General features: G+C 45.3%; 1 protein-coding gene across 4 annotated transcripts in view; it reads right to left on the minus strand.

Annotated features, from left to right (window-relative positions):
• The window catches only part of CASZ1 (castor zinc finger 1), a 375,530-nt gene that overhangs the window by 278,912 nt on the left and 70,206 nt on the right, over positions 1 to 26,412 (minus strand). For all 4 annotated transcript variants that reach the window (XM_053281208.1, XM_053281214.1, XM_053281206.1 and 1 more), the window contains exon 4: positions 23,947 to 23,991. The gene's annotated coding sequence lies outside the window, so the exon portion shown is untranslated. The remainder of the gene's footprint in view (positions 1 to 23,946; positions 23,992 to 26,412) is intronic.

Genomic DNA, 26,412 nt, shown 5'->3' on the forward strand with positions numbered 1-26,412 from the left:
AAGGGGAGGCAACATGGACATAGTTTGTGCTCACCAATGGGGTTACTGAAATGGAAGCCATTTTGTCATATTGTTCAGGATGAAGTTTTAGCACCAGAAGCAAAAGGGGGGAAAAATCACTTTAATTTGGCTCGCCCGTAATTCGGTCCACTGGAGGAGGGGGAGCTGCAGGGGCAGCTCCAGATTTCAGAGGCCTTATGGGGCCCCTCTGTCCTGGGTGAGCCCCACAAGGGCCACTCCACCATCTCACAAAGGCTATGGGCACAGAGGTGGGCTCAGGGATCAGCCATGAGCCCCCTGGTCAGATGCCAAATTATGCTGACCCCAAACCTGGTCTCCTTTCGGGATACAAAGAAGTGGAGGGCCCCTGCTTTTCTTTATTTAAAGTATCTTCCTTCTGAAACTTTAAATATGAGAAAATAATGCACTACTTCACACTTTGATCTAGGCCTTTCCCTCAAAGCTGAGTGGATATGGGGTTAATCTATCTTATCTGCACAACAGCCACATGAGCCAAGTTAGCTGAGAAGTAGCATCTTGCCCACGTGAGTTTTGTGGCTAAGAATGGAATATAAACCCAGGTCTTGCCTTTCTTTCTTCTCTTTCTTTCTTTAGGAACATAGGAAGCTGCCAGAGAGTCAGACCATTGGTCTATCTAACTCCATATTGCCTACACAGACAGGCAGCGGCTTCTCCAAGGTTGCAGGCAGGAATCTCTCTCAGCCCCATCTTGGAGAAGCCAGAGAGGGAACTTGAAACCTTCTACTCTTCCTAGAGCAGCTCCATTCCCTGAGGGGAATATCGTACAGTGCTCACATGTGGTCTCCCATTCAAATGTAACCAAGGTAGACCCTGCTTAGCTAGGAGTACAAGTCATGCTTACTACCACAAGACTAGCTCTCCTCAATAATTTTTATTTATTTATTTAATGTATATACTGCCATGACTCCAAAGGCTCCAGGTGGTTCACAAAAACAAAAATAACTTGCTAGCCCAACTTGCTAGCCCAAGTCCAAAACTCTAGCTACTATGCCACGACATCATGCAGAACTTGGGGAAATTTTCCCCAAAGAAAAAGAAACATCCACGACACCACTGGCAATAAAAACCAACCAGAAAGGATTCCACTGTCTTTGGCCACAATGGAGGTTGGAGGTGGTCGTCGGTGGATGGGTGGTGGATGGGAGAGAGATGGTGAGGGTTTGGTACAGTATATAACATCTCAGCTCTTCTGGATCAGTCACGCTTCCTAATTCAATAAGGTGAGAAGGAGCATAATTTGATCATATTTGTTTTGCATCACTGCAAAAACAGAAAATGAGGGGCTGCAGAGCCGCACCAATTTACTTCATCCGACCTTGATTAAAAGAAAATTAATTGCCGCATCTCTCAGGATATCTCAGGCGGCAGCCAATGGGTTCTCTGGAAAACCACAAAAGGGGGGGGGAGGGACCGGGGGGGGGAGGCAGAGAGACTGTTTGCCCTTTCATCTCTTAGCATAACTGTCTTGTTGGAAGCTTTGGCAGACAGAAGTAGAGGGTGGGGTGTGTGTGGAAGAGATATCAAAACACGCACCCCAGCACACGGAAAATCAGAGGGAAGAACACTGGGCTTCTCTCTCTGGGCTTGCTGCTCCCTCTTGCTTCTGCAATGCATTCCCAACCTTTTGAGTCTTCATCAGGCCTTCTCCGGAGGAGGCCAGATCCAGTTCAGAGGATAAAACCACTGAGGAAAGATCCAACTGCCTTTCACTCTATCTGTTCATATACTTTTTATGGCAGGTTGAATGTGGGAATGCAAAGCAATTGGCAAGTTTGCATGCAGTGCCCCACACCCTAAGAATTTCTGTTAAATGTGGAGCAAGGCAAGAAGTGGGAAGCTATGATTTCTTGTTGCCTGTCTAGGATGTACAAGAAGAGAGCTGTCTGGGGATTTTTCATATATATCCCACTCTTCCTCCAAAGAGCCCAGAGGTTATGTTTATGCTTATGTTTCTCCCCACAACAACTCTGTGAGATAGGGTAGCCTGAGGGGGATGTGACTGGCCCAGAATCACCCAGTGAGTTCCATGGGTGAATGGAGATTTGAACTTAGGTCTCCTTGATTCTAGTCCAACACTAACACCATGATGGCTTCACCGTAACGGCTGCCTAGACCTGAATTTACAAGTCCAGGCCAAATCTGGTGCTTAAGCACACACAACAAACCCCATTTCTGGGCCCAACACTTGAAGGAAGGTTGGGGGAATGTTAGTTGATGACCAGGGAGGGGACAAGATAACAGTTTATACAGTTACGCGTGGTATGGGGGACATGCACAGAGAGATGTTTTTCTTTTTCTGTTGTAATACGAGAACTCAGGGTCTTGAATGAAATTGATGGGCAGCAGATCCAGGACAGACAAAAGGAAGTCCTTCACACAATGCATAATTTATGCCATGGGATGCGGTGATAGCCACTAGCTTGGATGTCTTTAAAAGGGGGTTGGACAGATTCATGGGGTGGGGGGAGGAAGAGAGGTCTCTCTGGTTATCAGCCATGACTATATAGAACTTCCATATCAGAGCTAGGATTCCACTTCGAACTGATTGCTGAGGGCCAAACAGGAAGGACAGGGCTATTGCTATGGCCTGGTTTACGGGATTCCCACAGGCATCTGGCTGAACCACATTGGACTGGATGAACCATCAGTCTGATTCATAAGAACATAATTAAGAACAGCCCTGCTGGATCAGGCCCAAGGCCTATCAAGTCCAGCATGCTGTTTCACAGAGTAGCCCACCAGATGCCTCTGGGGAGCCCACAGGCAAGAAACGAAAGCATGCCCTCTCTCTTGCTGTTGCTCCCCTGAAACTAGTATTGAAAGGCATTGTGCCTCTGAGGCTGGAGGTGGCCCACAGCCACCAGACTAGTAGCCACTGATAGACCTGTCCTCCATGATTCAGCAAGGGTCCTCTTACTTTCTTATCCAAGAGTCTACGGCTGCCCTTCACTCATCTGGGAAATAAAGCCTTTTACCTGAGGACACCTGGTGAAGATTTGTCCCTCTCCCAGACCCTGAATGACTAGCTTCCGCCAAGAGGGACCAAGGCACACTGTGTATCTGTGTTGCTGCCTTAACCCTGTGACAAAAAACAGCCACTGAGGGGAACTGGGTGCAAATTTTAGCAGCAGAGCCAAGTTTTGCTGCATCTGTGGCTCTTCGCCTGGTGGTGCCATCCACTGCTTATTAACTCTGAACATATGCCCAAAACCATCATGCCGGTAACTCTCCCAAGGTTAACTCCTATAAAACAAAAGAAAGCCGTTCTCCTTCTTAATAATTCATGGGCCTCTTTAAAAGCCCCTGTTAAAAAGATACACAATTCCTCCTCCTTCCCCAATTTTCCGATGTACTAATTAACCAAGATCTGCATCCAATGCTATTCTCTATTGGACCTGAGTGACACTTTTTCTTCCTCAGACCAGACACAAAACCATCTGCTCTGCTCATCCATCACTTGTACTTTCTTTAGCATTTAGCGTCATCTTGACAAGCGGCAGCTTTCAGATCCAGATCTTTGCCCACGCTGAGGCAACTGATTAAAAAAAAAAAGCAACAGAAAGTATAGGTTACATAGGAAGATGCCTTATACCCAGTCAGACCGTTGGTCCATCTAGCTCAGTACTGTCTACACTGACTGGCAGCAGCTCTACAAGGGTTCAGAGAGAAGTCTTTCCCAGCCCTACCTGGAGATGCTGCCAGGGACTGAACCTGGGACCTTCTGCCTTGGAAGCATGGGTTCCACCACTGAGCTTCTTCAGCCCTTCACCCAAGTAAAAAGACAATTGAGGGGAAACATGATAAGGGTCTATAAAATCATGCATGGTGTGGAGAGAGTTGATAGAGAGAGAAAATGAGAGGGATACAGCCCTGTCTAGAACCACGAGAACCAGGAATCTCCACCACTTCACTAGTACCAGGGGTCATCCCATGAAACCTATGGCCAAGAAATTTAGGACCAACAAAAGGAAGTACTTTTTCACACAGCACATAATTAACCTATGGAAATGTCTGCCATAATATATGGTGACAGCCAACAGTCTGGATAGCTTTAAGAAGGGCTTAGATACATTCATGGAGAACAGGTCTATCAATGGCTACTAGTCTGGTGGCTATGGGCTACCTCCAGCATCCAGATTACTGCTTAATGACAGTTTTAGGGGAACAACTGCAGGGGAGAGGTCATGGGCCAATGAAAGTATGGGCCAATGAAAGTATCGCAGCATAATCCACAGTGTTTTCAGTTCTCCAGAACCCAGTTAATTAATATAACACAGTTCATCCATTGTGCCTGGATACAACACACAGAAAGGAAGGATGACCACTAGATCTTCCACAGAAGGCCCCACTCCTGGGGCTATCAAAGGGATCATGCCCTAGACAGAGCAGCCTGCTTCCCCCGGCTTTGGGCCACCATTGCCTCCCTTTGCCTAGCCTTTTTAGGGTTCAGGGGTGCATCCCAGCCATTTTGGGTGGATGTACAGGTCTACTGGACATATGTGAGTAGAGTTGTCTACTCACATAAACAACAACATTTATATACCACTTTTTAACAAAGGTGTCCAAAGCGGTTTACATAGAGAATAAATAAATAAATAAAGATGGCTCCCTGTCCCCAAAGAGCTCACAAACTAAAAAGAAACATATGAAAAGAAAAGAAACCAGCAACAGCCATTGGAGGGATGCTGTGCTGGGGATAGATAGGGCCAGTTGCTCTCCCCCTACTAAATAAAGAGAATCACCATGTTAAAAAGGTGCCTCTTTGTCCATTTAGCAGGGGTATCTAGGTTATTACGAAAAGAAGAAGAGGAAGTGGCAGAAGAATGGAATCAGGGGGTGGGACTGCCTTCCTTTTCTGGCTCCTAGTCACTGGACTAAGAGATTGACCAAGTCAGGTTTTGTTTGGTGATGGTGTTGTTTTTAAATATTTCTATACTACCCAAAACTTGCATCTCTGGGTGGTTTACAATTAAAATCACTGAAACATTAAAATCATTTAAAACCCAACATTAAAAGTACTAAAAACTACAAATCTAATCAAAAGCCTGGGTGAACAAATATGTCTCCAGTGCTTTTCTAAAAGTTGTCAGAGATGGGGAGGCTCTTATTTCAACAGGGAGCAAATTCCAAAGCTCAGGGGAATCAACGGAGAAGGCCCGTCACTGAGTAGCCACCAGACGAGCTGGTGGCAACTGCAGACAAAGCTCTCCAGATGATCTCAATGGGTGATGAGGTTCAAGGCGAAGAAGACACTGAAGCTGTTCTCACAAACAGGGGAAATCGGGCTAAGGGAGCCTAGCTCGATTTTCCCTGGTCGTCTTCTGCCACAGGAGCTGCGTGGCTCCCGGCAGCAAACTGGCAAAACCACCTCTCCCCTTAAATGAGGTTAGTGGAGTGAGTGCTCCGCTAACCCCGTTTGGTGGATCATGTGCTGCCACGCCACGGCTCTGTGCTCCGGCAACACACGAGGAGACCCCTGTCGGGAGGCCTGCAAGCAGTCTCCCAGGCTCGGGGGTCTCTCCAGGATGCCCCGTGCACTTGCATGGGGCATCCTGGGACTACCAGGGGCTGCACGGCCCCCGATCCCCACCTTCCCCTTTGGCTCCGTGACGGAGGCAGTGATCGTCTGTGGGGAAGTAAGTGCTTTCGGGCTTCCTCCCCGCAGATGGCAGGATCCTCCTTCAGTGATCATGAGGATCGCTTCATTCTCTGGGCCTACGCTTTTTAGGGTTCTATAAGGTAATAACCAGCAACTTGTATTTTGCCCGGATTCCTTATTGGCCTAGTAGGCTAATAAACTTATTGTTTTCCTGGTTGGCTGTATAGCTTGGCAGATATAGATTCGGGCCAAGAAGCACCTCCTCCCTACTACACCCCACAGTACCCCTTCCCTGGTGGATGGGGAGGCACATAACCTGCTGAGCTGCAGTTCAAAAAACAGCACCTAACTGCACAGGTAACCCCCTGCAACCAGCCCTACCCAGAGCAGAGTTTAAGCAGAGGGTGTGACCTGGCAGCTGGCATCTGTCTCAAGAGGAAGGGGGAAGAACATCCCCTCCTAACAGATGAGACTTCCTCCCTTTGCAAGGGTTCTAGAGATAGCACCTGGGATAGTGGGAGAGGTCAAGGTTTAGCCCTCAGGGGAAAGCTTTGGCCTCAGGCTGGGCTTCCAGTTTCCTAGATCCTGGAAAGGCACTGTGGTTAGGAAGGGGCAAGCACTTCCCCTTCAAGCCCCAAAGCAAGTTCCCTCCCTGGCAGCATCTCCAAGATAGGGATGAGAGAGACTCCTGCCTGCAACCTGGGAGAAGCCACTGCCAGTCTGGGTAGACTATACTGAGCTAGATGGACCAATGGTCTGACTCAGTATAAGGCAGCTTCCTATGTTCCTACTTGGGCTTGAATAGGCCAAACCCTCTTCATGGTGAATCCCTTATTCTTCCCAGCTGCTTCATTAAAATGAGAAAGGGGGACACATTCTGCTGGGAACTGGACAAAGGTCACAGCACTGCCAGCAGGGCCCCACAGTATCTAGCCCCACAGTACCATCCAGGAAATCCCAAACTCTGCTTTCTCTGGTCTGTGTCTGTGGGATGTGCCCTTGGATCCTGACACATGGCTGCTTCTAGTTTGGTATCCCTAATGGTCAGTGCATGCCACTCTTCTCCCGCTCTCACAATGGCAGAATTCAGAGTCATCCTATGAAACTGAGTGGTAGTAGGTTCAGGACAGAGGAAAGGAAGGACTACTACACACAATGCATATGTAGCTTGTGGAATGCACCACCACAAGATAACGGTGATGGTCAGTAGCTTTCAAAGGGGGTGAGAAATTCAGGGAAGAGGAAAAGAGGTCTATCACTGACTGCTAGTTGTGATGGCCAAATGGTCCAAAGCAGTATGCCACTCAATAGCAGCTGTTGGGAGATAAACAGCAAGCGGAGAGTTATTCCCTTCATCCATGCTTAAAGGCATCTGAAGATATCTAGCTGGGCTAGATGCACCCACTTTGGTCTGATTAAGCAGGGATCTATGTTCTTCTCTATTAACAGCTATTAGATAAGGATCAGGCAGATTCATGAATAGGATCTCTATCAAAATCTATGAGCCATGACTGATAAATGGAGACTCCGGATTCTGGGGCAGCATACTTCTAAATAGCTATTGCCTCTACAGGGGAGAAACATCATCTTCATGGCCTGATTATGGGTGTTCCTGTAGGCATCTAGTTGGCCAATGTAGGACGAAGGCCACAAGATAAGATAGACTTTTCTTCTGAGGTTCTTCTGAACTGTTGGCATGTGGCAGCTTACTCAAGTTCTCACTGAGAACTGCCCCCACATCCCACTGCAAACAACCCGTAGGAAAGCAGCCAAAGTATCAGACAGAAAGTGGCCTGATCCACACAAAAAGCTGTTTTACACACACACACACACACACACACACACACACACACACACACACACACACACACACACAGCCCTTCTGATGCTTAGAATAGCCACTGAAATTCCACCTAAAGGCACAGCTGGAGGTCCTTCCTTAGGAAAACCATCGAGAGTGACAAGGGAAGTCAAAAGAATTATGACAAGACCAGTGAAATCTCTTAGGGGTTTGGGGGGCAGAGAGACGTTCTTGTGGGAGCAAGCATGAATTGTCCCCTTTGCTAAGCAAGGTTCACCTTGGTTTGCATTTGGATGGGTGACTACATGTGACCACTGTCTGCTGTAAGATATTCTCCTTAGGGGATGGGGCCTTAGCTCAGTGACAGAGCTTCTGCTTTGCATGCAGAAGGTCCAGGTTCGATCCCTCGCAGCATCTTCAGGTAAGGCTGGGAGAGACGCCTGCTTGAAACCTTGAAGGAGCTGCTTCCAGTTAGTGTAAACAATTCTGAGCTAGATGGACTGTAAAAGGCAGCTTCCTATGCTCGCACATCCCTTTTGGGTTTACACCCCCTGAACAAGTGATGCAGCTCAGGATTTGAAGTCAAGGCATCATTATCGTGTGGTGTGTGTGTGTGTGTGTGTGTGTGTGTGTGTGTGTGAATAAACAGGCTTAAAGTATGCATACCATGAAACATCTTGGTATGTATTAAGAACATACTTGGATGCAATCACTTAAATGTTGTATTTATGACATTATTTGTGTGCTGTGTTTTTATTATGGAACTCAGGGTGGCATCATCTCCCCACCTTTGTGTCCTCACAACAGCCCTGTGAGGTGGGCTAGGCTGGGAGAGAGTGACTGGCCCAAGATCATGCACTGAGCTTCATGGCCTAATGGGGATTTGAATTCACACTCCAGCACCATTAAGCATGCTGGCTCTTTTGTGTGTTGGGCAGGAGAAGTGTGCAGCGGGTGTGACTATCTGCAGACATGGTGTGCGTGCATACAGTACGGGAGTGTGTGTGTATGTTTGGGCACACAGTAAAAAGTACAGCATGTGTTTAGGAGTTACTGGGAGTTGGGGATGTTTAGTAATTAAATCCCTTTTCATCCTTCTGCACCTGTCTCCTTCTGAAAACTGAGAGAACAGACGTCAACCGGGACAAGGGCTGGACTGAATACAGCCAATTCTGAAATATTTATTAGCTTGTGACACCACTCAATAGAGGAGAAGGAATGCCGCCTAATCCGCCCAGCAAATGCTCGCTTGGTGGAGGAGCATTTCTCTACAAGTGCCTCATTATATTTCAACGACCGCCTCGTACTTTGTCAAAAATGGTATTGCTTTTAATTTGTTGTCTATATTTGCTTACAAGCGCGTTACCCCTGGTAGCCAGAGATTTAGGAGGGCAATGCTCTTCCCCCCACCCTCACAAGTGTACTTCTTGATCAGTTGCATGAACACATCACACTGGGCACAGAGTTCCCTGTTCTGGAGGGTGGCAGTTGTTGCTGGTGGGGAGGGGGTTCAACTTCTTTCCTGGATGTGCCTGTTGAACCTTTATTGCCAGTTACAACTTGGCTACCACATAGAAAAGAGGGAGGTAAAGATATAAGAACAGAGGAAGCTGCTTTATACTGAGTCAGACCATTGGTCCATCTAGCTCAGTATTATCTACACAGTCCAGCAGTGGCTTTTCCAGGTTGCAGGCAGGAGTCTCTCTCAGCCCTATCTTGGAGATGTTGCCAGGGAGAGAACTTTGGACCTGCTGCATGCAAGCACACAGCTGCTCTTCCCAGAGTGGCCCCAACCCGTAAGGGAAATCTCTTACAGAACTCAGACATGTAGTCTCCCATTCAAATGCAAACCAGGACAGACCTTGCTTAGTAACATAACAATTCATGCTTGCTACCACAACAGCAGCTCTCCTCCCTAATCATATGACCCTCATGATGCATGTCTCACTGTCATGCTTTTAACAGAAGGCGAGAGGCCTGACGGATACATTAAAGCTCATCCCAGATTGCTGTGGGTTCAAGTCCTACCCACAATGGAACCTGTCAGCTCACCCACCTACATATAGGTTGTCAGCTCCCTCAGTACCCAGTAGTTTGGAGCAGACCCCTGCTGAGGCCTGACAGTTCTTGTATCTGAGGAGGCCTAGGGCCACATCATCCATTGGTCAGATGAGGAACACATCCAGGGTGACAGGCTCACAAGAGCTTCCTTATTGCCAGTCATCCCCTGGAGCACTCAATTAAATGGATAGGTAGTAGGTTCAAGGACAGTGTACTTGTGGGATTCAGTACCATAAGATGTGAAGAGAAGCACCAGCTTGGATGACTTCAGATTATAGACCAATTCATGGAGGATAGGTCGATCCACAGCTATTTGCTCAACACATATAACTTAAGAGAACCTTTCAGAAATTTATTCTATCAATTCTATTAAATGCACTGGCAAATATACTTTTCTCAGTCTAGAGTGATGCAGAGTTGACTTGGTCCATGGGTGAGAGGATCGTCAAGGCCCTAAACCCAAATTCTGCAACTAAATAAGATTCAGATAATCAAGCATGATGGTAAGATAGGAGAAGCAGCAGGCAGAAGCTAACACAGACCAGGCTAAAGGTCAGTTGATGGATCAGCTAGAGAATCAGGGAGGAAAAATTAGGATCTTCAAGAATTTGCAAGTGCAAAGCATTTTATGCCTCAGAAAACTGGCCCAAAGAGCTTTCATTTTTGTCTGTTTCTCAGAGCCCCACTCACACAATGAGGTCATTCACACAATCAAAACCTGTGTCCTACCCAGGTCTGGGAGCTGTGTGTGCTCCCAATATTTGGTTGTGTGTGGGAGCAAACAACTAGGTAGGAGGAGAGAGAAGTGATTGTGTGGAATCAAGGTAGCAGGCCTGGCCTACCTTGATTCCACACAATCACTTCTTCCTCCTCCTACCTAGATGTTTGCACAGCCCAACCAAAAATTGGGAGCACACAGAGCTCCAGACGTGGGTAGGACACAGGTTTTGATTGTGTGAATGACCTGTTTATGTTCAGAATTCTTTGGGTAGCTGTCTCTGTTTACATTTCTGGTTCCCAACTGAAGATGTGAGACAAAAAGGGCAGTTGTTCATGTGCAGCCCCACCTTTTCTCTTTCCTTCCATCAGCAGACTGATGCCTCCTCAAACACCACTGCTCTTTCTACGGATCTTTTATAGCATGCCACGTGATACAGAGAGAGTCACACTGAACCTGTAGGTTCCTCTTCAGGCCAAACTTCTGAACAATTTTGAAGGTTTCATTCAGTGGCATTTCTCCCTTGAATCTTGCACATTCCTTGGTGTCCATGTGCAATGGATTCTGAACACCATCCCCACAAGTAAGGAAGAGGACTAAAATGTTTTTTTTAAGCAGTGCTTACAGAAAACAACAATGCTAAAAACAAAATGTAATAACCTGATTGATGATAAATCCCATCAAGTGAAGCTGATTCTGGATGGTTTTGGCATGATGTATCCATTGTTACAACTTGCTGTGTTGGAGAAGTCATTAGATGCCTCCCAGGAGAGAGGCAGCAAGTACATTAAGAGGGACGAGGACTCACCGTGAGCCAAATGGCTGCTCTTATTGTTCTCAAAAGGGCACTTAGGATGTTCTTAGGACCAAAAACTCTTCCATCGTATGTCAGAAATGGGACTGCTGTTTGAGACCTACAGAAACACTCCGCTGTCATATTTTGGAGGAGCTTTTTCTGCACTCTCAGGCCCAGAATCCTCCAATTGTGCTTCAGTCTGGCAACAAGACGGGACCACACACATAACCCTCCTGAGCTGTCTCACTGTGCCTCTTCCAAGTTAAAAACCACTATTTAAAAAAGAATTACAGAATTCAATGAAGAAGAAGTGGATGTCCTGTTAGCCCAAAGATGAGATGCAATCAGGACTTTAAGATCGTTTGTAGACTAAATAGTGGTACTACATTGACTAAGAGCAGTTGTTTGATGACAAGAGATTGGCTAAGCTTCTGATGATAGAGCCTGAAAATAAACAGAAGGCATCCATGCAACTTATAGTCTGGGAGAAGATTATTATTTCCAAATCTGTCATTCTGGGCCTCAAAATGGCTTAGGGGAGGATATTGAAAACACTGCAGTCAGCGGACTGTCAATTAGCAGGAGTGCTTTTATGTATCCTTGAGGTGCCCTGATCTTTATGAAACGGTAATAATTTCCTAGACATTGGAGGTTCTGATCCTGGGTCTCTGAACACTTGTGAACTTAAGGGTAATGTTGCAACTGCTTGGGGCTAAAGGCTGTTTGGGAGGCATTCCTTTGCAGAAAATTGTTCTTCATTGATTGTATCAGTTTGTTCAACTGCATCAATCCTATTGAGTGCGTCTCAGGTTCTGATACAACTCCAGCGGCTGTGGTGCCTAGGAACTGTTGTCCTCTTTCTTCCCACCACCACCTCCATTGCTCTCTCCCATCTCCATTGGCATATTGGCTCCTGCTGCTGTGCTAATTATTGATACCCCCCCACCCTGGTTCTGTCCCTTTGTGGCTTGAGTTCTATTGAGTTCTGTTGCCCATTGATCACTTTGGAAGCATGGCTACGGCTGTTCTGAGTGACACTTCCAAAATTCCCTTCACTCTGTTTTACTGCTCCGGCAATAAAAACTAATAATAAAAAATGGCTTGAATACATCAGAAGTCTGAAATTGACCAATGGCTTCTGAATATATCAGAAACCTAGAATTTGAAGAAAGTTATATGAGAAATACTCATGAAAGATGGTACTATTGTACTGAAAACGTTGTGGCAAGCCATCAGTTGTTAAAACTAACTACCTATGAATTGCCTCTATTGGAAATGATATGAAATCTCTCTGTGTGTGTTGTTTGAGGGATACACAAATTACTGCTTGAGGTTGCAGCCAGGTGACGAACATATGCATGTGTGAACTGGGTCCAGGTGAAGTCCAGATGCTGGTCTATTTGGGATCATTAGTCCACTGACAGAAAGGCCAAAGACTAACAGAGGGAGAAAGTTTAGTTCTGAATGGCAGGACGTGGTTGGAGAGAAGACTCAAAAGGTAGGGAGGCGTGGGCATACCATTGTGAGAAATATGTTCCTTTTGAAGCAGATGTTTTCCAGATGGATGGTATCAATAGCCTTATATTGCAGATGGCCAGCTCAAGCAGAGAAAAATGATGGTTTGCCTATCCAGTGAATAAAGGGCTGAACTGAGATTTGAACTGCAGATTTCCCAGCTCACATACTCAGCCACTTCACAGTGCTAGTCCTCAAGATAAAAGGCATCCCTACAAAACACTCAGAAACACAGCTGCACTTTGGAGTGTGGACAATACACACACCCGTACATCTGCACATGTACACATGTGCATGCATGAAGGAGGAGATGTGTACATATTTAATTTAGTATTAACAGTGTTAATGCTAAAAACATCTCAAAGTTTAATTAAATAAATTGCAAGCTGGCAACAAAGAAGAAAGGAAAATTTTTGGCAGGTTTATCAATTTCTCTATGGCTGCTTGGAGGACTGCTAGCAGGAAGTATGGTTAAAAACCTTGAATTCCTCTTCTGCTTGCCATGTACAAAAGAAAACACAACAGGTATCAGTTTACAGATGTTTTAATTGCTTATTAATTTTAGGTTGGAAGTTTTTGGGATTTTTAAATATAATTTTACTTTATTTGTAGCTTTGTAAGCCTCTGTGAGAACCCACTGAATTAATCAGCAGGGAATTTACACTGAGAAATAAATAAATGTTTTCTCAAGGCTGAAAACGGAGGTGCAAAGTGTTGGCAGAACATCATTACAAAAATAAGTTTGGCGATCATATCTAGGGGAATAAGTTGCACCTGAGGCCAACCACTGACCATTTTTGCCAAGCCACTGAGTTCAGGGCTGGTGGCATCCACGTATGGTCTCTTTCTTTCTGGGTACGCTTTCCCTTTAAGACCAAGACTCTGCAGTCTTTATTTGCTTGTTGAAACTGTTCAGTTTTAGGACATGGGGGGAGGTCACACCTGTTGTGGAACTTGATAGAAGGCTTATTTATAAACTTTCAGAGCTTGGGATTCTTGCAGAGCTGAAAACGCTGATGTCCGGAGGGGAAGGTCACTGAAATGCTTGTTTATAAAAGCGGCACCAACTGGAAAAACCATAAAAGTCTGAAATGATGAAATTAACAAGCTATTTGATCAGGCGCGCTGGGCAATGTGCTCCATGCCGGGCCAGGGAAGTGTTGCACGGAAATCATGGCTCTGTCAGCAACTCCTCAACCATTTTCCCATTGAGAAATGAGTCCTGGACACCAGTGCACAAGCACGTGTCCACCCCCAGAAGAGGAGAGGTGGGGAAAGAGAGCTCTCATCATTGGCTTAATATAGTCTAGTTTTGGGGCTGGACTCTCTTCCTGTCTTAATTTGACCTTGCTTGCGGGAAAATGGAAAGGCAGTCCTACCATTTGGTATTGCTGCTAAGCCGCTCTCCTCTTTGGAGTCTTCAAAGGGCTGGGACACTTGTCAACTAAGACAAGATGATATTTCGCGAGGATAAATCCCACTTGTTGCAAAATATATGGCCATGTGTTCCTTAACAATCCACCCTTTTCCTAGTTTTTTTTGGGTGGGTGGGCGGGTGGTGAGTGCCCCTTCATGCCATTGTGGGTTTTTCTAGAATTACAGGAGTACCAAGAGGGAAAGTGCTAAGGCCAAATTTTGTCAAAAGGCCTTAATCTCAAATGTGTAGGGACAGACTGCAGCTGCTCAGTGGTGAGGAGAGTGTCACTCTATACATGCTCAGAGGCACATCTTTGGAACTTTCAGGATTGGTGTTGCAAACAAGGCCTCATGGCTGGAGTTCTACCACAAATTAAATCCAAGTGCCAGAGAAAAAGACTTTGCCAGCAAGACCACAATGTGAATGCACAAAGTAGCTTCCACTTCTCCTACCCTGAACCACTTTGCCAGCTTTTCATGCCCCCATCCATGCCAAGGTTTGGGCATAAGTCCATCTGAGCCTATAGAAAGTTTTCTGGATCTGTCAGAATCGCCGTCACAGGAAAGCTTCATTTTCCCCCTTGGTGACTGATGGCCGAACAGGTGGCTTGCGAGGCTGAGAGTGTCATATGAACAAGTCGTTTTAGAAATGGACAATTTGCAGCTCACTTTCTCTGGCTGACAGGCCCTGTTTTCTGCTGACACATTCTTGCCCCTTCCAGCCAAAATAATTCACGGTACATCTGCCCCCTCGCCTCTCCAGCAGCTGAAAAAAAATTCTTTAGGAGGTGGAGGAGGGGAAGGGGGGAAACACTTCCAAGAGCCGCCCGGGAGTCACTATATGTGAAACAGAAAGCGCTTCCTCCTTGTATCAAGGCAGGATTTGGCCTTGCCATCCACTTTCTTTTGGAGTTTGCACCCATCTTTTTCCTTTCTTTCTTTTTTGCCCCATTGGGTTCTTCTTGCATGATTATTTTGGATGAAGGCCATGATGAAGGCCATGCAAACATGTGTTACTGCCTTGGGCACAGCTGCGCTATGGCGGGGGCAGGACACACTTTCATGCAAAAAGGAAGTGATGACCTCAACCCCCCCATTGGCCCACCTTCAGAGGCTTCTTTCTTAGGCAGAGGGTCTTTCCTAGGCCTGCTGCCTGTGGTCCTTTGAACTGGAGATGCCAGAGACTGAACCTCAAGGTGTGGGCTCTATTTCTGAGCTGCCTTATATTCAATCAAACCATAGGCCCATCTAGATTAATATTGCCTACTCAGATTGGGGGCAGATGCTCAGAGTATCAAGCATAGGTCTTCCCCATTGCCTCCTATGTAATGCCAGCCAGGGATTGAACCTGGGACCTTCTATGTGCAAAGCAAGCACTCTGTCATGGAGTTCTGCAGCCTCCCTGTAATAATATGAAGAGGCCCTATCCCAAGTCAGCCCATAGATCCATTTAGCCCAGCAGAGTTATTTACATTGACTAGCAGTAGCTTTTCTACATCTCATAAGAACAGCCCTGCTGGATCAGGCCCAAAGCCTATCTGGTCCAGCATCCTGTTTCACACAGTGGCCCACCAGATGCCTCTGAGAAGCCCACAGGGGTGAGGGCATGCCCTTTCTCTTGCTGTTGCTCCCCTGCATCTAATCTCTGAGGCTAGAGGTGATGTATAGCCGCCAGACCACTAGCCATTGATATAGCTGCCCTCCATGAAAACAATTTTTTTAACACATTTTATATCCCGCTCTTCCTCCAAGGAGCCCAGAGCAGTGTACTACATACTTAAGTTTCTCCTCACAACTACCCTGTTAGGTAGGCTAGGCTGGGAGAGAAGTGACTGGCCCAGCGTCACCCAGCACGTATCATGGCTGAATGTGGATTTGAACTCGGGTCTCTCCGGTCCTAGTCCAGCACTCTAACCACTACACCACACTGGATTTGTCTAAGCCCTTTTAAAGCCATCCAAGCTAGTGGTCATCACCACATCCCATGGTATAGAATTCCATAGATTAATTATGTGTTGTGTGAAAAAGTACTTCCTTTTGTCAGCCCTAAATTTCCCAACCTTCAGTTTCATGAGATGCCCCCTGGTTCTAGTGTTGTGAGAGAGGGAGAAACATTTCTCCCTGTCCACTCTCTCTAAAGGTAAAGTGTGCCATTGAGTTGGTGTCGACTCCTGGTGCCCACAGAGCCCTATTGTTTTCTTTGGTAGAATACAGGAGGGGTTTACCATTGCCATCTCCCTCACAGTATGAGATGATGCCTTTCAGCACCTTCCTATATTGCTGCTGCCAATATAGGCGTTTCCCATAGTCTGGGAAACATACCAGTGGGGATTCAAACCGGCAACCTCTGGCTTGCTAATCAAGTCATTTCCCCGCTGCGCCATTAGGTGGCTCCACTCTCTCTACTCCATGCATATTTTTATACACCTCTTTTCCAAACTAAAAAACCCCAGATGCTGTAGCCTTGCCTCATAAGGAAGGAGTCTTTCCCATTACCTGCCACCTGGTCCTTTTAGTTGGAAATGTGGTTGAAGAGCCTTTACAGTCAGATCCCTCAAGCACAGAAGCTTAGCTTCCTGCTTGGCTTCATAGGAGAATGTAGTTTTATCTCTGCACTGGGTGTAGAAATCTGGTGCTATAACTCCATCTGAGGCCCTTGCTGATCAATGCCATTCTTAAGCTGATGTTCCAGAAAGAAATTTATTCCTCAAAACGTAGAGCTGGAGAGTTGACCAAGTGCACATTTTATTCCCAACTTCCTGCTGCCAGGCAGGACTTCTGAGAGTCACCAGCTCTGCCACAGCCAACAGCTCTACCAATGTTATTTGGAAGATGGAAGATGGGGAAGATATCAGCAGTTTCCAAATATTGAAAAGGAAGCCCTGAAGATGATGGGACAAGAAGAAATGGGTTTAAAATGCAGGAATGTGGATTCAGATTAAAATGTCTAACTCGTTGATCTAGGAACTGTACAACTATAAACTTCAGGAGAAAGTTGCAGTTGATTTTGGATCCTTTTGTCATTCAGAGGGCTCCTGAAAGCAATGGGTTTTCCTGGGTTCCTTAAAACGACTCTAGGACACCTGGATATCAGCTTGGGTTGCTAGATGACCATTATTTGAAATAATTGGGCTTTATTTCCACACACCACAGTTCTTATAGAAAATTGAGGGGTTTCAGTGCTTCATAAAGATCATTTTCCTGTACCGTACGAGTGTTTGGAACGTTAATACTCCATGGAGACATCACAAAAGGGACTCATCAGCTCTTCAGGACTCATATTTATTTACTTGAGAAACACTATTTGCAACTCAAGTCCACCCCCAGCTTCAAGATCCAGATGGACATTGATTCTAGGGCTACATTTACGTTGCAAATGTAATCTAATTTTTACCGTCCTTAGCTCCCCCAAAGGAGTCCTAGAACTTGCAGTTTGGAGGGGACGCTGAACATCCTGGAGTCAATCTGTATCCCATGACATGTCTCAATTTCTTTGGGGTAAAATGATGACTGGTTAGTTTGTAATGCATACATTACACACACATTGGGAGAGAATTCTGTTTCTAAACATAGCTATTTTCTGGAGTGTGTGTGTGTTTCCTGGAGGAAGAGAGACAAGCCATTACTCCTTGACAATCCTCCTCTTGGAATAGTCTTTGTGGGTATGCACTTTGCACCCACAAGAATAATTACATGTGAGTAAGCATGCCAATCTTCCCTGAGGAGTCCCTGCTAGCCAGAAGATCTGTTCTGGATCTTCACAGGGAGCAGTTCTGCCGGGTGACAAAGACTCCTTCCCAGGTGGGAGGCTGACACCCTCCCAGCCAGCCGAACTAATCAGGAATAATCAAGGCATGAACCAGGTTGGGGTGTACTCATTAGCAAGCTCCATGTCCCCCATGATATGCTGCTGCTCAGACACGGCACAAAAGCAAATGTATCTTTGACATTTTTCCACAGCCAGTCTCCGAAAGCAGTACACTGTAGGAAGTGATTCTGCTCTAGATTCTGGGCCCAGAAGGAACCTGCTTTTTCCAGGGGGGAAAGCTGGTGTAAATGTGCCCCCAGTCTCCCCAGGTATACCTGGCTGTGTGTTTTCCACTATCTTGCCAGCTTAATGGAGCAGAATGCACAATCTCTTTTGTGAATGACTGGGCTCCACTTCATTCACTTCGCTTTTGCCAATTTGAATGTCTGAATGGGGCTTCACCGTGTGTATACTGAAGCCATTCAGTAGCCAGAATCACAGGCATTGACTCACAGGCACAATAATTTCACACAACACTCACTATATCTGTCCAGCCACATTTCACCACATCTGCATCTGTTGCTTCTTGTTAGAGCCTCAGTGGTGGGCATCTCTGTTGGTTTTGCACAGAGAAGGAAGTGATTTCTTGCACCAGTCTTGTGTTTTACTCCGGAAGTAGCTTCTTGTGCATTTCTTTGTAGTTGTGTCAGGAGATGTGCATACCTCTGTCAGATTAGGTTGATGCTCTTGTCTGTTCTAGATTGCACTTTCCCCCTCTGTGTGCCATTAGATCTGTGTGGGTCTGCATTTTGTTTCCCTTTCCCCATTTGTGAATTATGTTTTCTTGGGTGCATGCGTCTTTTGCTCTCTACTGGCTATGATTATTTTCCTGTGTGTGTTTGTGTGTGTCTCTGTGTGTGTGTGTGTGTGAGAGAGAGAGAGAGAGAGAGAGAGAATTGTTTGTCATTTTGCTTTGTATTTATCTCTGGATGTTTTCCTTATGTTTGCATAAAGTAGATGGAGGCTACAATTTGGTGATGAATTCTATGAATACTAATCTCAGACTACCCTTGACCTTGGGGTCAGCTAAAGATCAAAACCAAACCATTTAATATTTTCCTTTTGCAGATCAATAGAAGCATAAATTCACTCTCAATGACAACTATAATTTCAAGCAGATCTATAGGGCTCAGGCTGGCGTTTCCAGGACTCGCTTGCCAGTTGGGGAGCCAGAGGGAAGTGACTTTCTGCCTTCTTTCCCCCCCTTTACCATTGAATCTCTTTCCCCTTTTTTTTTATTGCTCTGAAATGCTATTTTCAGCAGCTGCTGTCATATAAATATCTCTTGTTTTTCTTCTCCTCTTTCCCTCCTGGTGAAAAGGGCAGGGGACCTATTGAAAATTCTGCTTTATCTCTTTCAGGCGAGTTCAAGTGCGGGTCGAACAATCGATTCCTCCTCCTTTTCTTTTTTTAAGTTTCCTGTCGTTCTTTTGCGCAGATCAGCACTGCGAGAAAATAGGAAGGGCAGTCTCGCGCACGGACATCCAAACGTACGAAACAGATACAGATTGTCCCCTTTCTCTATGTGTTGTATCTGACATGCAACAAAACCATCAGCCAGAAATACACCCCGCTACACACATATAAAGAAAAGAGAAGAGAAGAAGAAGAAGAAGAAGAAGAAGAAGAAGAAGAAGAAGAAGAAGAAATGGTGACTGCAAACTTTTATAGTGTGGCTGGGATATTTTAACCCTCATCCATCCAGAAATTGTATTTGAAGGGATAGTCCTACAATTAGAGATATAGGTAGGGGCTGAGGGCATTATTAAGCTGCCCTCACTTTATTCCTTCCTAACCCACAGATAACTTTGATGGTAATCCTCCAACCTTCAAAGCTGCATTCAGGTACTGTTACCCCCACCCTCACCCCCAAATGTTTTAGCTGAGCTCAAAATGAAAAGAAAGGGGATTTACAAAAATAGACAAATCAACAAACAAAATCATTCATCACCCTGGATTTTCCATCACAAAACAACAATGTGTTTTGGAATGTGAGATGAAATGCTGTTTAGATCTACCCTTCAGCCCTTGGTGAAAATTCCTTGCTTGCGGAAAAACAGTGAAAACTGAAGTGCATCCTCCCCCCCACCCACCTCACAAGAAAGCAGTATTAAGTACTGGGAAAGAAGGGGGTGGGGAGATTTGCTTTGTGTAGGAATAAAGACTGTGTAACGTGAGGACTTTTATTGCTGGCAATCAGAGTATTGCTTCTGGCAGTGGCTAAAGGTGGAGAGGAAAGATGATTTAATTTATAGAAAGGACAAAGATGTCATGTAACAGATTTAATCATTGAAAAGGGAAAAAAATTAAAGAAAACTGGCTAATGTCGTAATTTACATTTCAGGATAATAAACGGGGGAGGAGAAACTATTGGAAAACACTGAGGGAGCGGGGGGGAAATAAATGAGGGGAAATAAATAGATTTGCCTGTAAAACTAATAAATTTTAAAACAAAACCAGAAAGCAAAACACAACCCTGGAAAAGTGCTGGTAAAATGGACCATCGATTTTGGAGTTCATCTGCATTTTGTATTTTAATAATGCTTACTCTCTCTCTCTTTTGCAAAATATAAAAGCTGATCTGATAAATATTAATTTGAACCATCATAATGTATTTGAAAATTCCAGCTAAAATGTCACCACATGGAACATTAATGTAATATTTCAAGGCCCTGAGAGCAATACTCATATTGATTGCATTTATTCCACTCTAGGGAGGAGAAATAACTCTTCAATGTGGGACACATCTGGTAGCCAAAGATGTAAAGAGCTAAGGGTGGAAATGCAAAAAAATTAGAGAGGAAAGGAACCCGCCTGACAAAAATAATGATGCAAAATATGGCCAAGACTGGAGGAAATACTAGGAAAGCCGAAGTTGCCATGAAGTGGCCAATTTTTAAACTTTTGGTTTTCATTAGTAAATTATAATTAAGGGTTATATATATATAGCTCTGAATGATCATTTTGTTATGAAATGTTTGGTATGGCATCATTCCCATTCCAAGACTACACCCCCACATTAAAAAATGCCAAAGAACACTACCAACAACATAAATAAGATCAACCAGAAAAGGAAGAATGGTGTATATTGGACCAGCATATCGGAAAGACTCTGCAAGGACTGCCGGTGGGGTGGGGGGGGATGAAGCAATCTAGCAAGGCAGCTTATCTGCAAAAAAAACCAAACCCAAACAAAAAAACCACGTTGGACAACAGGGTTGTCCTCATTAGGAAGCCTTTCCACAAAGTGGTGGGTTTCAACTTTGCAAGGGCGAAAGCCTGTGCGTTAGTGAGACAGGGTCTATTTTCCTGCGATTCTGCAGGAGGAGCGCGGAGACACAGTGCCTGTCTGGAATCCCATAAAAGAGATCTTTTCCTTGTCGTTAAGAATATTGATGTTCATTAGGCTCGGGCGTCGATGTGTCTTTGTGCAAAGGATACGAAATCTGACTCAAATTGTGACCCTGAATCCAACATTGTAACTACAGCCCTGCCGTGATCGGAAGGGGCTAGTGAGTCAGGCTCCCAACGCTGCACAGAGAGTGCAGGTTAGTACCATAGCTCCAAACCAGAGAGCTCCCAGGTCTGGGCTGTTAACACTCAGGGATGATTTTATAAGATAAAGGTGATTCTGCTTCAGGTCAGTTTCCCTCCAAATCCCTGGGTTTTCTTGAACAAGAAAAGATTAAGGGGGGGGGAGAGAGAGAGAAAGCTAATTTCTGATCTAATTCTAAGCTTAGGATGTTTGGGGGTACGTGGGGTGATCTTTGTAGTTTGAATGCTAGAGTGAGAAAATGCAGTTTTCGTCATTCATGGTGAGCTGTCATGCTAACGTGGATGTTATGAATAGTGAAGAGGGGTGATCTGCAAGGTAAAGATATAAGCCCACCAGGTTGCTGTGTATTTACAGGCCAGCTACATCCTAATTTAGCAGGGGGTGGAGAATGAGAACCTGGGTCCAATCAGCAGCCTCCAAAGGCAAAGACTTTACAACCAAGACTGTCCACAGTAAAGGCTGTGGTGGTTATATCCTGTGCAGTCTGAGTTCACATTGTTTAAAAAGCCTATTTCCCTGTACCTTGCCTCCACTGTGAGTTTCCCTAGGTGGAGGTTTGCTTTCTCACACACACACACACACACACACACACACACACACACACACACACACACACACACACACACACACACACACACACTGTAATTGTGTTAATAGAAAAGGGATGGGGAGGAAGGTCACAATTTGAGCACATCATGTTGGCAGATGTGGGGGAGAGCTGGTCTTGTGGTAACAAGCATGAATTGTCCCTTCTGCTAAGAAGGGTCTGCCCTGGTTTGTATTTGAATGGGAGACTACAAGAGTAAGCACTGTAAGTTATTCCCCTTAGGGGATGGGGCTGCTCTGGGAAGAGCACCTGCATGCTTTTATGCAGAAGGTTCCAGGTTCCCTCCTGGCAGCATCTCCAAGATAGCACTGAGAGAGTCTCCTGCCTGCAACCTTGGAGAAGCTGCTGCCAGTCTGTGTAGAGATGGACCAATCTGAGCGAGATACTGAGCGAGATGGACCAATGGTCTGACTGGTAGGAGGCAGCTTCCTATGTTCCTAGAAGGAGAAGTGTTAAAGAGCATCAATGTAAAGCCGCAATCATCTTGGCCTACATGATACTGTAACAATGGTTGAGTTCTTGAGTTAGCATCGGATTTCTGTCCACATTCAAGGGCACAAGGAACTGGTTTACAGAGTCAGATCTCTGGTCCATGCATCCCAGTATAGTCAGCTCTCTGACTGCAGTGGATCTCCAAAGTCTCAGGCAGAGAGCCTACTAACCAGATTGATTAACCAGAGACAGCAGAAGTTGAATCTGGGACTTCCTTTATGAAAATATATGCTTAACTATCAAACTGTACCCCCTCCAAGGCATTTTGCTGCTCTCAGATGGTCTAACTGGATCCTTCTTCCCTCCACGATGGTTTTGGGAATGGTAACTCTGGCTCTTACCCAAAGGCTCCACCACTGCTCATCTGTGCCTTGAGCTGATATGACAGGTGAAGTGCACCTTAAGAACCACATTTGTTTGAGGTTGTGTGTGGTGAGGTAACACTGTGGGTCAGCCCCAAACCAACTTCCTATGCATGGATATCTCCTGCTGGTGGTGGATTGCCCCAACTTCTCCTGCTTGTTCTTAGAAAACCACACAGTCAGACAACTCTCCCTCTGCTGCAGTATCTGTCCTTCCAAACAGGATTGTTTTGCTCCCACGAAGCCGGGCCTATACAACGTGTGATCTACCAAGCAGAACATCTGCATAGCTTCTGCTTTTGTCACTTGTTTGGAACTGTAAAAATGAGATGGGGGTCCAGCACTTGGCAGCCCAGTACAGATAGCTGGTGAAAAGTGTTTGTTTTAGCTGGTCTAATGTCTGCCCTAAATACAAATACTGCTTGAACAAGAACCTTGCATAATGCCGGGTGCAAATGTAGGGTGTGGTGGTTTGCTAGCAAGAAAACCAAAGAACTAGGCTCTGCAGATCCTTAACATCCACTCCTGATTTGCTATGTGGCCTTTGTAGGAAAGTCCCCTCCAAAAGTGATTGCACAGTAGGAGGTGGGAATGGCAGAATAAATGCTTAGCAAGCACTGAGATGGCAGACTGTGGGGAGTGGGGCAGGGGATGTATTATATATGCAAGTCGCAGGAACATATTTCCACATGTGGTGGGACTGCAGTGTTATAAACAGGTTCTGGAGGCAAGCCTTTGATGATGAAATCAATAACATTCCACATAGTAGTTTGTTTTCTACAGCTGGTTTGATGCTAGTGAATATTTCTCAATGTGAATTCCAGCACATGGCACATAAACCCCTCATAGCTTTTATCCCTTGCATCAAGATCAGAAAAAGTATGCTAGTGGGGGAAGTCAGGAACCGCCTATAATAAAACAGTTGATATTGACAAATATGATCCCTGGTGTTAAAAGGGACAAATCCACACCTCTAACAAGCAAGATTATTTGGATACTTGTATAGAAGACTGGTTTCCATTTATCTAATTTGTTCATAAGAGCCATTGACAAAATGGTTTTTTGAGAGACATACGTCATATTGGTCAGATAGGATGCAATATCATTCCTTAGAGATCAGTGTTCAAATTCAAAATTTAAGTCACACTTTAATATTTAACTATCTGTCCTTACCATGTTTCTCTTGTCGAATCTTTGTGGTCTTGTTCATTTAGTTTCCTGCAAAACAAACAAACAAACTTAAAATACCTATATCCTGCTCTTTGATCTCACCTCAGAAACCATTATCCAAGAGACAAACATACTTGAAAACAAAAAAACAGATATTAAAAAATGTTAATAGCAGCCAGGTTGCAAATAGTCCTTTGTTGGAAGTCTTATCTTTGGATAAGTGGTGTGAGAAAGTCCAGACAGAATGTGAAACCATGAGGCTATTCACACATGCATGCAAAACTGGGCTAATGGAGCCCAGCCTGGTTTTGCACATGCATGTGAACAGCCGAGATAAGGCGCAATCCTGGCAGCTACTCGGCAGTAAACTTGCCTATGTAGCCTCCCTCTAAAATGAGGTTAAGGAGCGAATATTCCCTTAACCTCATTTTTCAAATTGTATGTCAGGCAGCCACAACTGGCACACTCGGGGTGGGTGGAATCCCAATAATACACCCCACACTCGCACGGTGCATTATTGGCGCTCTGGGGTGGGGCAAAAAGCAGCAGCGTGTCCCAGCACCCTGACCCTGGCTGACCCACGGAGCTGCAGAGGGAACTGCTGCTCATCTGGGTGGGCGATCCGCCCGCCCAGGGAAGGAAAGGAGATTGTTTGCGGGGAAGGTAGGTTAAACCCACCTTCCCCACAGACCACCCCGGAGATCTTCTCACTGACTGTGAGAAGAGCTCCCATGGTTTGTTTAGTGAACTATGGTTTCATGTTATGACTGAACCTAGGAGGTAGTTCACACAATCAAAAACTGAGGCTTTCCACATGGGCTCTGCGGGGAGAGTGGGGAGAGCTTAGCCCGCTCTCCCCACAGACGAGCAGGGCGCTGTCCCTGGGTGGCTGAATCGGCTGCTCACATGATTACCGGCTCTGTCACGGAGCCGATAGGGGCGGTGGGGATCCTTGATCGTGAGACCCACTTCCCAGTGTCTGCAAACCATGGTTTGTTTTCAGGATCTTAAACCACAGTTTGAAACTGCTTTGCAAACCACAGCTTGAGCTAACTGTGGTTTCCATTCTGTTTTAATTCCCAGATCACTGATGAACCATAGTGAGAGCCATTGCTCAAGAAGGCAGCTGTGCCATGGAGATGATAGCAAAGTTATGAAGTTGAGTGAAACAAAAGCAGCCTAGTAGCTCTAAACCATGCATTGGACTGTGGTACACCTGGAAGCTCAAACCAGTTCTTGACTGTGGTTGCATAAATCATGGCTTTGTGTTACATCTGAAGCTGGTCAGAGCACAGAACATAGCACTGTCAGATAAACTCACACACCAAAACCACTTTTTGAAAGGAGGTGTTCAGCTAGACACTTCCTATGCAATACGATGACCATTTCTTGCTTGTATGTATAATGATAGTAATTCCCTTCAACCCCCAAACAATCATCAAGCTTTTTGGAAAGAGATGCTTGGCTAAACCAAGTACATGCTCTTCAAGTATCGTTCTTGGCCTGGACCTGCACACTCATGTTTTCCCAATACTTGATGAGATCATATCTGAGACATCTCTCTGCCACATCTTTTTCTCAGTTTTTAAAAAATGCTTCTTCTGTATTTGGTGTGATGTAATAATAAAAACCAACAACAATTACAAATCAACAACCAAAAACATTTTATAGAACTAGAAAATATAGAGGGGGAAATCCTTAGTGATTAGGCTACTGCTACACCCACATCTGTGCTATGGATCTGGGAGGAGAACAAGGAGGATGTATGAGAAAAGAAGAGACATCTGCACTGACAGGGAGAGCGACTAAGGCTCATAGGTTTGGCCTAGCAATATGCAACAACCAAGAAAACCCCACAGCTTCCGAATGGTAAAGACCTCTCCATGTGCTCCTGCCATCGCTGTCCTTTGGCTCCTAAATGGTTAAACACCCTCTTGTGTTCATTTAAACTGTCACTCTGCAGAGCTGCCAAAATATTTTGATGGCTTGTACCAGATCTCCTTGGCAGACTGTTCTTTCAGTTGAGAGCGGGAGGTGGTGGGGAGGAACTGGTGCCCCCTCCACCAGTAGTTTATAATACTATCTGAAGAATGAATAATGCATAACCAAGGTGCCCCCTACTGGCTACATGAGTCTTTTTAAGCAGACTTCACTGGCTTTGAATAAACTAAAGTAGCAAATGGAATGGTATTATAAAGGGTGGATGCATCTCTCCAGTAAATAAAAAACCATGCTTCTCTCCCTCACACACACATGCGCGCACACACACACCCCATCATGGATGTCTGCACATTCCGTTTATTGCCACAAGATGATTTTGCACTTTAATATCTGCTCTTGTTGCAAAATTCAAAACATGCAATTTTCTCTCCTACTCCGATTGTGTGTAACGAGGGAAAATTATTATTTTAAACAAACAAGTGATGTGAAGTGGCAAGACGTTCCAAGATGAGGGTAAGCTGTTTTCAG

Source organism: Hemicordylus capensis, chromosome 16 (genome assembly GCF_027244095.1).
Source record: "Hemicordylus capensis ecotype Gifberg chromosome 16, rHemCap1.1.pri, whole genome shotgun sequence".
NCBI lineage: Eukaryota > Metazoa > Chordata > Lepidosauria > Squamata > Cordylidae > Hemicordylus > Hemicordylus capensis.